The 15,705-nt window shown below is 38.7% G+C and overlaps 1 protein-coding gene across 5 annotated transcripts in view; it reads left to right on the top strand.

Moving 5' to 3' along the window:
• Positions 1-15,705, top strand: part of SLC45A4 (solute carrier family 45 member 4) — an 84,773-nt gene that overhangs the window by 48,734 nt on the left and 20,334 nt on the right. The gene's annotated exons all lie outside the window — the stretch shown is intronic.

A 15,705-nucleotide genomic window follows, 5' to 3' on the forward strand; every position in this document is an offset into this window, starting at 1 on the left:
GGTAAAAAAGATTTTGGTTGTTTTCCTTAGTGACTGTAGCAGATTAAACTTTGTGATCATGTTTAAATGGGAAGGATTTCTACATGCATTCATCATGTGTCTCATATTGCTTCCCTCTGTAAAAAATGTAACCTGATTTAATTCTAAAATTCTCTACTACAAGGTAAGTGTCCTAGAAACTAGAAACAATATTAGGCTATAAAGGATTACAGTGAAGCATTTTTTTAATTTATAGAGAAATGCTTCAGGTTGCAGTACTTTACAATATCTAAGCAGTTAGATAAATTTTTTTTTCCAGTGAACTACTGCATTTATTTCTAACTACTAGAGAGTCTTGTTTTGTGTGATTAATGTGCAGTTTATAGCATGTGAATACATATGAATAAACTATGATACCAATAGGCTTAGATGATAATGGGGAGAGTGGTGTGGTTTAGAATAGGGGTAGTCAGTGTTAAATTTCATGGTGAGTATTGTCATAGGTTTCAAATAAACTGTTTACATTATTAAGAGTATCTGATATTGCCTTTATCAAATACAGAAACTTGTCAATCATATATCAGAAAATATTACACGACACAGAATGCAAATGCCAGACTGAGTGGGGAGTAAACCAACCATGTGTGTGCACTGTATAATTGTCTATATATTTGGATATTATATGTTTGCTTTGGCTTACCTGTGCAGGTGTGCCTTACAGCTTGCTCAGCTGTGGCCAAACAGAAGCACTCAACCAACTAAATAATAATGTTCAATGAATACTATTTACAACGTTGTTTAAAAATTTCCAGGTTAGGATCTTGAATGAAACACATGGGGGTTTTTTGTTTGTTTGACATGAGAAAAAGGCATTTTAGATTCAACTTGTGAGCATGTGATGTACAAGTACTTTCATGCAGTCTTGCTGCAGTTAAAAATGTGTTTTCATATGAAATTGCTAGTTGGTTTATTTTGAGTGAATGGAGTGAATAATCAGTGCAGTTAGTGCCATGGGAGATGCTGATGAGTTAAGCCTCTATGTTTTCCTGAGAATTTTAATTTTCAGAGCTCATCAGATGGTCTTCTTGGATCTATTGTTTGCATAGTTAAAACAGATTCTAAAAAGGTCCAAAAAAAGACCTTTTCTGATCCACCTGACTTACTAAATAAAACACATGCAGCTTCATCTAGGAATGTTTGTAACATTTATAACTTGTTCGGAGGTTTTGTCTTTTGAGTAAGTTGAGATTTAGAGACTTCAGTCCCTTGTACTGACAGCATTGATTCAATAACTGTCTACCATAAACTCAAAAACTTGCATCCTGCTTTGCATGGAGAAGATCCCTGGTTTTCTAAGTGGCCTGTATGTTTTTGTTTGCTTTGTTTGTGCTGGCATTTGGATGATTAAAATGTATGGCTGGTTAAGCTGACTTTACCTTACCACAGGGTAAGGTCAGACAGCATAAATAAACCATCCTCATAATTACTGACCCGTCTTCCAGTTTACATTTCTTTTGTGGGCTTTTCTAGCTGTTTCCTCTAGATAATTGAGAAATATCTCTTCCCTTCCTTCCCTAACTCCAGTGATCAAAATAACATTGGGATTTGGGGGAAGGGAAGAAGAGGGCTCTCACTTCTAGAAAAGCTGCATCTCGACAAAGCGATGTCAAAGTCTGTGGGGATGCAGCAATGATGTTCCAAGGCACAGAGATAAGAAATGGAGGTAGCAGTTACAAATGTCAGTGCTTTGGGAGCTAATTTAAATCTTTCTGCTTGGCTCCTGTGCCCTCAGCAGGGCTAAAAACAATGTTGGATTCACTAAAGGGTTAAGTTATTCACGGGTGACTTAGCTGGCCTCTTTGTTAATTACCTCTTACATGTTTCTGTTTACCTTTATCAACCTCAACATCTGTCTGCCTCAGCATGAACTATATTTATGCCTCACTGGAGGGGGTTGCAATATAGCAGTCGAACTGATGTAATATTCCCTTTGCTTCTTGTTTTGGTAAAAGCAAAGATCAGTTTCTGTGAGATTAAATTGGCTCGAGAAACTATATTTGAGAATTGGCACCTGGGGAAGTGGGGCGACTCAACCAATTTTGATTATAATACACTGAAGAGCAAGAAGCCTTTTGGGTATCCAGAAAAAGATGACTCTTTACAGAGTGTGTTGAATATTAACAGTTAAACTTTGCAGTGTGTGCTTGTGCTTTTCTGCACCTGGGAAAACTTTGATCACTGAAATAATCTGAGATTCTTATCAGATATCACCATGAAAACCTTAGGCACACTGGTATGGTGTTACACACTTTCTGCTTGCAAGTATTTGACTTCACAGTTTGAGTACCCTGGATCAGAGGTGTAGTTATGATTTGGCAGATGACTAACCTGCCCTACTTGTTCTGTAACCCATGAGATTTTATCAGCTGAAGGAGATGGACACTTGGATGGTCCTTTTCCAGTTCAGCAGTGGTTGAACTCATTGTGTTTAAGTTTCCTGAAGTTCTGAAATTTTAATGAGAACTTGAAAACATCAGTCAAAGCTGCTTGACTCAGTGCATACTGTGAATTGGAAAGGTGCTGAAGCACCCAAGTTACTGCACCTCTACTGAAAGAAGCTCTAATTTCTAACTTTAATAATTGTCTTTATTGCTATAATTGATGTTACATTGCTGTGTCAGAAATGCAGCTACAACGCTGTAACAGTCTTGTAGTCATAACTGGGCTTTAGTAGCCTAGCAACAAGTACAAGCCAAATATATATTACATGGTTTTTTTTAATTACAGCTTGCTCTTTGGTTTCTTAGTATCTGCGGCTCAAGAATCAAAATGAAGCGGTGACCTTGCTGAAAATTCAAACAATGTAAAAAAATGCCAAATATAAGAATTCCAGTCAGAGTCCAGATGAAATGATATTAGTTGACACTTACAGAAGTTATAATCTCTAAAAATCTCCATTAACCTTTTTGGGACCTGTTCAATAAGCAGTTTCTCCCAGCCAATGTTAAATTTTACTAGAAAATAAGCTTTCAGCACCTTCAGAACTTAAGTTTTACTTGTTCATGAGTCCAAGGATTTTGAGAAACTGAGTGATTCATGTTATTCTTGACTATTAACACTGCTGATTGCTTCCCCTGCACAGAAACTACAAATTCCATAGGAGCAGGATGAGGATGAGGCCTTTGTCTTCTGAAACATCTGGTACTTAATGCTGCTTATCTCTGAGAGGGTATTAAAATCCCTGCTATTGTTTATAAATTACAGTGTATTTTCTTCCATCATTAAACTTGGCTTCTAAGGATTAAGTCTCTAAAATCATCCCAGTTCATAAGTTCATGGAAGATTTGGATACATGATAAAATTATTTTGCACAGGATTTTGCTTGAATAAAAGTAAAAGGAGGAGAAACCAAAGACTGGTGTGATGTAAACTTGGAGAAACTGCTTTTTGAAGCAACTTGTTCAGTGAAATCACATTACTTAGGTTAATAACACTTTAAACCATTAACAAATACATAACTTGGTAATTTCAGATTATTTCTACTTTAATTCAAACAAAATGTTGATTTAAATACAAGGTGTAAATCCATTTTAGTTCTTCTGAAAGGTGGGATCCATGTACCTGTTTCGTTAGGACTATGGAAGAAGAAAAAATCTGTATTTTGTGGCTTGGGGTGGCTGCTGCTTTCAGCATGAAAAACTCACTGTCTGACTAATGAGTAGTGGTAGCTGTAAACATGAATTTCACATTTTATATTTAATATGGTAAAAGCTTTGTCAAGCCTTTACTGTTGCTTCAAAGGCTCTTTCAATGCTATTGAGTTTTTTATGAATAGTTAATAGACACAGAAGTGACTGTCAGCACCAGAGCTGTTCCTCATTCCTCTGCATAAATTAAATATATTACACTGGTGCTCTTTAAAAGTATCTGTGTACATTTACATAGTTTCATAATGATATATAAGGAAAATGAGTTTACATGTGGTACTTACATTTATAATATCTCTTACATTTAGAGATGTTTGTCTGGTATGCTGCAGAAAAAGCTATTTTTTATGTATTTCATATCTGAGTGCCTCTCTGTGATGGCATCACTTTGTTTTACTGTGAGAATTAATGGGTTCTTGTAGTAAACATTGGCTAGTCTACCATTAAATACTAGTCAGTTAACCCTGAGCATCAGTGTTGTTTAGGCAATAACACTGAAGAATAGAATTTCTGGAAATTGAGTATTTCACTGCTAATTACAAGATTTTATTAAAAAGAAAGGCTGAGCTGCACAAAGCAGAACACCATAGATTATTTTTGTTTGGAAAAAAAAATTCTCTCATTAGATCCTTTCAAATAAACAAAATGCTGTAGTTGCTCTAGTCACATATACATAGGAAAGCTGATCAGGGGTTTGGGCTGTTATTTTACAGCTAAAGCAGTTACATATACTATCTCATTAAAAAAGAAATTGTCTAACATTCAAAATTCATCTAGCCTAAAGCTTAGCAGACTGTGCATAAAGGGTCTTGAAATCTGGTTCATGTGAAATTGCCAGTATGGAAAAAGTGTGTTAAGCAATAATTCAAACTGCTGATTTTGAGAAATCTCTGTGGTAGCTGAGAACTCATTATGCAGAAGAGACTCAATATTCCAGAGTTAACTCTTTTCGTTTACAGCAGTGACTCTCTCCATTGAAATGTAGTGTTGATACCTGCCTGAGAAGAATGCTTGCAGGTAAAGGGAGATTATGGAGATGTATTTAGAAACCAAGCATGAAATGTTAGAGATTAATTGGCTTCTAGGTCTGTTTCTTCAAAGGAATTAAGGTATCAATTGCTGACTCAATTCTATGTGGAAGCAGATAGCCTTCCTAAGGCTAAGCCTGAGATCAAAGGAAATCTAAAAACCTGAAAGATCTCTTGGGGAAGAAGGGAGCAAAGGGTTGGATGGGCTGTTAGAGGCTGCCTACAATTTAAATGAAAAAGAGCTGAGTGGCTGGAAAGCCTCGTGCAGATGGAGGAAGCTCTTCAACACAAAGCAGCACTGAGTCTATTTCAGCTCAGCTCGAGTAGTTGAGTTTATTCCTCATCTCTGCCAGAGGTTACATTAAGGTTGTGTATTTTTAACTGTTTTTCTGCAAAGGTTCATCTTCCATTTCAGCCATGTCCTACCTTACCTTGTCTTACCAGGAAGAAACTGAGTTGCTATGACCTGGCCTTTTACTCCCAGAGTTAAATTCCTGTTCAATTCAGCTGCATTCGTGCTCCCAGGCATGGCTGCATTTGATGCTGAGAGTGAATTGCAGGATCTGAATTTCTCTTTGGAAGAATTAATGGCTTGAGAGCTGACCTGTCCCAAGAGAGGGCTGTAACACAGCTAACCTGAGGGCAAGAATTGAATATACGGTGGACCCAGAAAACCTGGAATAATAAACAATTAAATCCTTTTTTCAGCCTTGTTAGCTTTAGTTAGTCTGTAAGATCATGTAAAGTTTGTATTCACATCTCATGTGGTAGAATGTATAAGACTGCAATTACTGTGCCTGAGGCACATGTTAATTGCTCTATAAAACCTCCCCACCCATCTTTTTTTACTTATTGACTAATTTTATGCCCACTAAGGGGTTGTGTAAGACTAATTTTACTGTACTTTTTTTAAACTAACAAGCAAGCAGGCTTTCATATCATGTATCACTCTTACATAAAATATCTTTTGACCTCGAAGCAATAGCAGCACAGATTTTGAACACAGATAGCCTTAGTGGAAGGTTGGGTTAAAGATATATTTAAAGCCCTTTTAAAAGAATGGTGCTATGGAACTGTTAAGATTTTTAATCCTGGGGGCAGTTAGGAGCATGTGCTTTATTTCCATATGAAGGCAAATGCCATGCAGTTTGGCAGTTGTGCAATAGCTGTTCCTTACAGCATTTTTTATATCAATGTTCTGTTTTTCTTTAAGTAACACTGAATCTGGCATTCAAAGGCACCACTGATAACACATGGCAGATTTTCAGCTGGGTAATGTGAGGATTCCTGCTGGCTCTAGGGTCCTACAGACTGTGAGTTTGGATGAAAAGCCTTTCTAGGAGAGAGGAGTTAAGTGCAAATGGATTCAGAGGCTTCTCCCATAGCATGACATATGTTTCCTATTACTACTTACCAGTAGGTAACTGCTTGTTCCCTGTTTTTTTGGCTGAATAAGGCTTGCTGGATAAGCTACTTCTAAAATAAGGTTCATATTTATTATGGTGCTGCTTTTTCCCATTCCAATTCTTTAACAGAATTCCTTGAGCTTTTAATTGTGTACTGTGGGAATGTTAATGTGGTTTGGGTTTTCCACCCCTAGCATAAGGAGTGTTCACAGTAAAAACTGTTGTGTGAACACTCTTTGAATCCTCATAGGTTTTCATTTTAAGAGTTTGTGTGGTCTGAGGTTAGAGCAAGTGACCAGTATATGACACAAGAAATATGAACAGGTCTGAAAACTGTGGGCTGACAGAAGCAGCACAGTGCAGGGGAAAACAAACTGTGGAAAAATGCAGGCTGTCAGTGAAGGATGGAGGTTTAAAAAGTATTTTTGATTTCATTGTCACCTCTGTTCTTCAAATAATTTTTTTTCTGCAGCAATAGACATTTTAGTCTTTAATTTGTCAAAGAGCTTGAAGACTCCAAAAATAATCACTCTCTAAGAAGGAAATGTACATCTCTATCCTTATGTAGCTGCTTCTTCCTACCTGTAGACATTTCCTGTCCAGCATGCTGCCTGCCTTTTATCTGGAGTAGCCACGGGTTAGGAGAGGCTAAACTGTTCGGCATGACTTAGGTGTACTTTGAGATCTCTGTTCCCCTTCTTTCCTAAATTCCTTTTCTCCTGCCCAGAGACCTAGTAAAGCACAGAAATAAGGACTAATCACTGCTAGAAGTTAAAGGTGGTGAACTGGGTATGAGACCATGTTAAATTAAAAAATGTTTTTTAAATTTTCATATCAGCCAATAGCATTAAATTATTTTTTCAATCTATTATAAACAGGGTTTTTATGTTTCTCTTATCATTGGGTCACCAAATTGACTTGAAATTCTTTCTTCTCACACATAGCAGACCCACCTTGTTTTGAGACTCAAGGCAAGCCTTTCTGCTGCTTTCAAGGACAGTTCTAGGGTAGAAATGGGCACAGATGAGAATAAAGGAACTGCAGGATCCCTGACTTTTTACCAAGATTTCCTGTGAGTAGTGGGGAAAAGATGAGAGAAGTAGGGACAGACTTTGACCTCCTGGAAATGCACTAAAATTGAGTGGTTTTAAAGACACATTTATGCAACATCTTTCTTAGCCTAAACCATTCCTCTTAATCTGCTTTCCACTACATGCCAAACATCTCTTTATACTTCTATCTAAACACCCTCATCTGGACCAAGATGTCAGAAGAAGCCTTGACTCTACATGCATGAGTTTTTCTGCTCAGAATTTGAGTTTGACCCTCAGCTCTGACCAAGAGGTAACTTTGCCATAGCAATAATAGGTGAAACTCGATAGTGCTTCCATGCTCCTTTATTACAAAGTAATTGCCACCAGGGCAATTTTCCAGAAGGCAATTGCCTGTTTTTTACTGTAAAAAGAAACCTTTCAGCTCTTGGATGGGGTTCTGGTGGCAGCAACTTGCAGATGCAGAACTGAGATTTGGATGCCCAGCATTGGAACTGGCAACCCCACAGCTTACTTCAGTGGGTTTCTGTTGAATGTGGACTGAGAGACAGGTTATGAAAAAGGAATAGCTGGGAACTCATTTGTGAACAGGAGTCTTACTTTTCAAGGAAATAGAATTAAAGCCACTTTGGAAATGAAAAGAGTGTCAGCAGACCAACTCATGTAATGTTTTAATATAGGATTGTCAGAGCTGCAGCCCCTTGACTCTGTTCCCCTCAGTCTCCTGTGTGCTTGTTGCAAGAGTCTTTCTGTTGTGATGCCCCTCTTGGACCCCATTTAATCATCCTCTTTTCACCAAACAACAGTTGAAGAGGTTTCAGATACACTTCCTGCAGGCTGTTTTGCAATAAATTATTGGAAATGTTTTGTGCTACTGATTCAGTTTGATAATATTTAATACAAGTACTTTTAACTAAATAGGGAAAATCCATGTTATGGATTATGTCTGCATTGGTTTGGATAAATCTCCTATAGCTCATGTAACTGCATAAAGATCTTCTTCTCCCTGAAGTCTTGAGTAGCTGGGTACAGAGCAGAACAGATGTAGATTTTTCCAAAAACAGATGACCCCAACTCTGTTAACATTTGGTGATATTCAGTTGGAGCCTCCAGGTGAGTTTTTTTCCAGGGTAGTAGATACAGAGCATATAAACTGAAGAATTTGAATCTGAGCTTTTATTATTTTTAGGGAATGGTGACTGCTGGGCTATAGTTTTCTACAGCACAGTTAGGTGCCATCTTTCCAGGCTTTTGGGAGTGCTAGGTGTGAGGAGAGAGTTTCCACACTCGGCTCAAAAATGTCTTAACACACTTCAGAGCAAGAATGCTTTTCCCCATGGAGGTGGTTGTACAGGGCAGGGTATCAGAACAGAAAGGCTCAGTCCCTACAGTGGCCTGGTTGTGTCCTTGATATAAGCTTTGTCTCTGGCAAGTGTCCCATCATGAGGCAGTGCAATTGCTTTTATTATGCCCATAAATTTTGTATAACTTCTGCTCAGATCATCTTCACCTTGAATTTCTATCCTCCCCCGAATCCCAGTGTCTGTTCTTTCTGGCTCAAGTAATAAACAGAGCTGGATCATTTTCTATGTGTTCTTTGTATTGGCTATATAAAAACATGATTTTCCTGCTTTTATCAGTTGTGCTGCTCTGTAAACAATAGTCTTTCAATAATTCTATCAGAATTGAGCTTACCCACCCCCCCCCATCCCCCAGGATAATCTGCAAATTCCAAAAATATCCTGCTTTAAATGAGCTCTTGATCTGGAAGTGTTTTAATACCTCTTACAAATGTTATATCTGGACACTTCTGGAAAGTAAAGTATTTCTTTGGAGAATAGAGATCAAGTTCATGTAGGTGGCAGGAAAATAAGTACTAAATTACATATTCTAAAATTAGTGTTAAACTTGGGCACTCTGGAAAGAATCTTCATGAATTTAAACCTAAGTGTCTTGAGGATTCAGATAAATGATTGTTTACTGGGGTGAATTAGTTGTAGTGGAGACAGTTGTGGTATTCATTATGTTTTCTTTACCGGATTTGGAAACTCAGTCAGTGTTCTACCAAGCCAGACATTTTCTGGCAAGGAAGAGTCATTACAGGCATACCTGCTGTCTTATATGGACTGCATCAGGTGACTTCAAAATTATTGTTTATCATACTCAGCTGCAATTTAAAAAATTTGTGCAGCGATTGGATGTCACTGAAATATCTGATCTGCTGTTTTCTTCCAAGCTGCAGCAGAAAAGAAGAGCAGATGCAGTGTGCTTTGCTCTTTTTTCCTCCCCTTAAGTTATTATTTTGCAAAACTTTAAAGGAATAAATTTCTGGTTGCTAGACTATCACCTCTGTAGTGGTTCTGCACTACATGTGCTGTTTTAGAAAAAAGGGTTTGAGTATTCCTGATATTAATGTCTTTGTAAAATAGAATCCTAGAATGGCTTGGGCTGCAAGGAATCTTCAAGACCATCCAGTTCTACCCCCCTGCCATGGGCAGGGAACCTTCCACTAGACCAGGGTGCTCAGAGCTCTGTCCAACCTGGCCTTGGACATTTCCAGGGGTGGGGCAGCCACAGCTTCTCTGGGCAACCTGTGCCAGGGCCTCACAGGGTAGAATTTTTTCCTAATATCCAATCTAAACCTACCCTCTAACACAAAGCAAATAATGCTTACTTAATACTGACCTTAAATAATAGCAGAAGGAAATTGTCATCTGTATGAAATTAAAAGAGAACTTAAATTCTTTCCTTTCCATTACAACCAACAGGAGTATGCCAGAAACAGAGTTTTCAAGCCCAAACTGGCTGACATCTCAGAGGTCATGGCTGGGCCTGTGGTGAGCAGCAGTGTTGAAACCCCTTCCTCAATGACTTCCTGGGTCCCCCCAGTACGGTCTCACTGTGTAACTTTAGAGAAGCTCAAGAAGTGCATGGGGGAGTCTTCACAATATTTGAGGTTGGCATGAGAAAATAAGATTATGTAATCAGTTAAAAGGCTGAGGGTGGCTCTTTCTCTGTAATTTAATTAAGCAATAGTCTACCAAATGCTCCCCGTTCTTTGAGGTAGTCAAAGTCACGCATCATGAATTTTGTGCCAAGGACTCCATCGGTCTGGAGAGAGTCAGTGTGTGCCAGAGGTTATGGAGATAATTGGAGAGGAAGGTTATTTTTCTGCACTGTGTATTCCTACCCTATTCATGTGGCAAATGTGTTTAAAATAAGTTTTCAAATGCTTTTAAGCTGTAACATTCAGAAGAGTTTGGTACAACTTGGTCAGATATGAAAGGATTGCCAAATCTTGCAAATTATTTAGGTTTGAATCTTAAAAATTACTCAGGGGCTTTGTTGGATGACAGAATAATGCAGAGTTGCTATACCTGTAACTTATATATAACTTGTATATATGTTTAAATGACATATATAATAATATATACATGTATATTTAATATGTATAACTTGTTCCATTCTTTTATAAGTTTAATTGGCAAGAAAAAATCACATGCAGAGTGGTATAAAAGACAACTGGTTTTCACAATATATATGAAAACACTTGTCTGGTTGTTGGAATAGAGTTCTGTTCTGCTTCCTCCCCAGTGGAGGAATTTGCAAATTTGGAAAGGAAATGTTTGCTGTCGTTTGTGCTGGCGTGCTCTGCTTGTTTAACTTCAGGTTTTCATGGTAAATTTATCTTTCCACGTGTAGCTTCACTGATTGGGCAACATAATACATGTGAGTAAAGATCACATTTAAGGGTCTGCAGTAAGAAGTTATATTCATCTTGTATTACTACATTTTATTCCAGACTATCAATTCCTGTTATTTGGTGCAAAGGGACTCCATGGATCTCATTATCTCTCATGTACAAATGCAGTTGTATAATTTTTAATCAGCTGAGTGAGGGTGGAGAGCAACTTCTCTCGGACACAGTGAGTGAGTTATTTGGACTGATGCCTGAGACTCTGCTCCTAGTTACTAAAATTTCCTATGAGAGCAACTCTGTGGTATGACCCTGTAAGCTCAAAATACTAAGATCAAGGGTTTTATTAACTAGAATTTAGAAAACTTCAATGTGAATGCAGCTCTGCTTTTAAATCTCCCCTGTACATGTATAGAACGTGTTTCACGTAAGTTAACGTTCAAGCCAAAACATGCAAGTTAGGAAAGTTTGAGGCAGGTTCCATAAACACCAACACTGTCTTTTTAATCAGCCCCAGAATTTCATGTGAGAGGATGATTTTCTATAATGCTTTGCCACAAGGCAGGTGGTTGGTGGCATGAATAGCTACAGAGAAAACCCACATTTTTTGGCAGGGAAAATCCTCAGTTGATTAAAACTCTCTGTCTGATAGTCCTCATTCTTATATCTAGAGATGGTTACAGCCTCTGGTGAACTGCAGTGTTTTTCCTGGAGCAGTGTACGTGGAGAACTGTGCCTGCAAACTCCAAAGTGCTGTTCATTTGTTGCCACAAACAGGGAAAGCACTAATAGGATTTCTGTTCCGCTCGATGTAGCCACATGAGGAATTAACCTCAATACAGGCAACTGCATAGAGGAATGCAGTTTCTTTTTAGGGGCTTAGGATAGGTTATTTGCAAAATTCGCCTGTTTGGGTTTTTTTTAAAAGCAAATAATGAATAATGAGTTAGAAGAATCAGCATGTTTCTTTATATATTCATTCATATAATTCAGCAACACTTTTGAAATAGCAAATAATTGAAAAGCAAATGCTGTGTTGCTACTCTCTGCTGACTTTTTAGTAAAGCTTCCCAGTAGCACAGTTATGACCAAAATGATCCCAGACAGAGTGTTTATTCCTGTCATAAACAAACCTGTGGTCCAAAAGCTTTTATAAAGTCTAGAAGGTTGATTTTTCAGCATGGTAACAATTAACAATACACTTTTTTAAGCCTGTCATAAGAATGGTGCTTTTTTGGGAGGCTTTGAGTCTTGAAAAGGGAAGTAAAGCACTTTGAAACTGCATGTCAATGGCCTAAGGAGTGTTGGTAGGATCAGTTCATCTTTTTTCTTTTCTGGAAATTTGGGGGGAAAATGGCTTTTGGAATATGAAGTGTATATTGGGTAGCTATGACGTTTATTAGGTATTACATTTTTTCTGTTGGGTCACCCAGGGTAATTGTAGAAGGAGCTGCCTGCACCACCTTTTGACCCTTAAAAGGACTATGAAAATGTGAGCCCAGCTGAAATGTAAAGATCAACTGTCTGGTCACTAATCCCCAGGAAGAAAAAGGTTCTCAGATGGTGTCTGCGGGGGTACACAGGCCAAAAAACACTTCCTTAAGTCAATGTTTTCATGTGACTTCCAAGCATGTAGTCAAGTCTAAAAACTGGGGAAGGAAAGAATGATTTTTATCAATGTGCAGAGACAATCTCCTTGCATTTTACTCTCGAGGCTGGAAGTGAACTGTTTTCTTTGCTGCTTGCAATTCAAGGGCGCAATATTGTGCTGACCAAACTCTGTCTGGCTGCCTGCTCAACAAAAAAAAAAAATACTTTTTTGGCTACCCTCAAGTCTGCTTGCCTTCCTTTTTCAAGTTCTGTTCCTGGGTACACTGTGCAGATGCCATGCTGGACTACATATATGCCAGTCATTTGTTTGGCAGAGTGGACCAGATCCTTTATGATTCCCTAGGGCTTGGGAGTTGGTGGAGTGGAACAGACACATCAGGGGAGATTTCTGCTGCAGTGAATAGGAATTAATATCTTGGTGATGCCTTCTAGCCTAGTGTTTGCTACAATGGTGGTTTAAAAGTCGTGACCACAAGCAAGTCCCAGAACATTTGGGATCTCCTAGTCCTTGCTTAGTTATGTCAATCAGGCTTTCACCTACCCTTGAGGTCTGGGTAGATCAGTGTGGAATGGTGCTCAAAGCTTCCTTTGGGCACAAACTCCTTGCCCTGTGGAGCAGAACAGCACCAGAGCAAGGAGGGCACAGGCTGCACCTACTGCTGCCTCATGGTACTGCTGAGCAGCCCCATATTGAATAGATCTCCCTTAAGTCAGTAGGTTTTTAATTAAAAATTTGTTCTTAAGGTGAAAAGTTGTTTGTTGACCAGACTTTTCTAGGAGGTGGGAGGGTTGCTTCAATCTGGGTTAACAGTTGAGATTTGACTCTGCTTGGAGTTACAACTACGGGTTAACACAAGATTTTGGTTGGGATTTGACTCAGCCATGTAAGTAGATGGTCATATTCTAGGGTATTAATGTGTTAATCACTGCAACAAAAGCTCCACTGTTCATTAATGGAACAGGTTGCTGAAAGATTTTCTGTTGTGTGATTAGGAATTTCTTGGGTTCGGGAATTTTCGGGGAATTTGAGCCAAAGTCCTGTGTTTATAAATTTGTCAATATTCTAGAAACAGTGACGAAAAACCCTATTGAGTTTTGGATAAACTGGCATGCTGCATCTCTTCAGGCAACACATGTCACAGTAATTGATGTGTAATCTTGCAGCCAGAGGAACGGGAAGTGCTGCAGCGTTACGTAATGCGCCGAGCCCAAGTGGGGCATCATGTACGGCTGATGCCTTTTAATTACATCCCATAAGGGCGAGGGAAGGATCAGTGTGGTGAAACAGCTTATTGACTGCTGCATTCATACACGGGCCTGCATACATTTAGACAGTTAGTAGTGAAGGGAAATGGATGCTGATGCTGTGTGTGTGACCTTTGAGTCCTGCATCTGCAGCTTGCTTAACCAGCCAGCAGCAGGAGACAGGCTGGGAATAAATACCCTGACATTGTGAAGTCAGCCTTGGGTGATTCTATAATAAAGAACACAACCCGTATTTTTCTGGAACACTGAAGAAAGTTTTCAGTTTTTTACTTGATGTAAACACCTCTGATACACCCTTAAAACTGCTCAACAGTGGTAGTTAAAAAGAAATTTTTTTATTGGTGCTGCTTCAGCACACTGGAAGTTGCATCAGATTTAATCTATATTCCATTTCAGCTTGTTCAACACTGTGATGCAAATTTCTTATTAGTGTCAAAGTGATATATTTCTAAATATTGGTTAATAAGTGAGAGAGCAAGAAAAGTTAAAAACAAGTTTCCCAAGAGCCAAAAAGGACAGCACAGATAATCTGGCAAATTTGAGTGAATCAGCTTCAGCAGTAGGTGGGAGCCCTTGGCAATGTTGTTTCCTTGCTCTCTCTGCAGCTTATTTTCCTGCTGGAGCATGGGGAAAGCTTGTTTGGCATTCTCAGTATTTGAGCATAAAAGGTTCAGCTTCTGTCTTAAGTAAAGCTGGCACTTTACACTCTACCCTGGCAAAAAATAAATACTGTGGGTTTGATAAGGATATAATTCAGTGGAACCCATAAGAATTGCTAATTAGCTACAGTAAAAAAAATCTACAACAGCGGTTGATTCTGCGGCCTTTCTTTGAGCAGGGCAGGTCATATGCATTGCTTTTGATTCCTCCTCCTCTGCAGCAGCAGGAGTAGCAAATAAATCAAGTAATAGACATATGTGTCAATATTGGGTAAGGAAGTAGGAAACTGGATTGTTATAAAGGCAGTAAGCTAGAAACAGTCTTCTCCCTGAATTACCATAGGTTGCCCCTCTGGAAGTAGGTTAGTAGGAGGAATAGAAACTTAAAAATAAATAATGGAAGCTTTAAAAGCTGTGCTTGACAGCATTTGTGATCATGCTAAAAGGAAAATCACATTTGCCTGCCTGCAGATCAGCCCATGTGTTCTCTCTCTGATTCCTCAGACCTCAGCTGTTCCCAGGCTTTTGCTTCCCCTCTCCCCCTTCCACACATACCTTTGGCTCACTTCTCTTAACATACGCTTCACTTTCCTGACACAGCACCATAAAACTGGGTTATAAACCAGAATTTGTCAGGAAAGCCACATAAACCTTTCTACAACTTTGGCAGAACAGCCGTGCAGCAGCAGAGCTTAATGAAACACTGACAACTCCCACAGCTGCCAAATATGAGAAGGGGAGGACAGTTGTAGGAGGTTGAGAAGCAATAATTGAGCAGAGACAGAAAATGGGAGAGCTGGATGATGAAATCCTTTAAGAGGCCTGTCACTTATTTCCTTAATTCCATTTTCCAGAAGTGTTATTTAACCCACCGTGGTTGCTGCTGGCATGCTATAGCATAGGGAGTTTCAAAAGGCAGAACAGCTTTGCCAGAAGGAGATATTACTCTTCTGCAGCTTAAAAGCACCTCCAGAACTCTCTGTGTGAAACACCACACTAATATTTCTGTACTGAAGCTGTTGAAGAGCAAGGGCTTTATTTTATTACCAGTTTAGCTGGTCTTTCAAAATGGATGGCTCTAGTATAGATGCAGACATGGCATGAAATAGTTTCCAAATTTTTGGGAGTTAATTCTTCTGTAACAGTGTTGACTTATTTGTGTCCAACTCCTAAGGAAATCTAAAATTTGGAATACAAGTTTTAAGTTTTCCTACATCTCTAACCCAATATCATCACTTTAATTTTCCTATTAATTATTTGTTCCTATGTCTCTAACGTAGATGCAGATTTTGTCTTGAGT

The sequence above is a fragment of the Anomalospiza imberbis genome, chromosome 1, assembly GCF_031753505.1.
Source record: "Anomalospiza imberbis isolate Cuckoo-Finch-1a 21T00152 chromosome 1, ASM3175350v1, whole genome shotgun sequence".
Classification (NCBI taxonomy): domain Eukaryota; kingdom Metazoa; phylum Chordata; class Aves; order Passeriformes; family Viduidae; genus Anomalospiza; species Anomalospiza imberbis.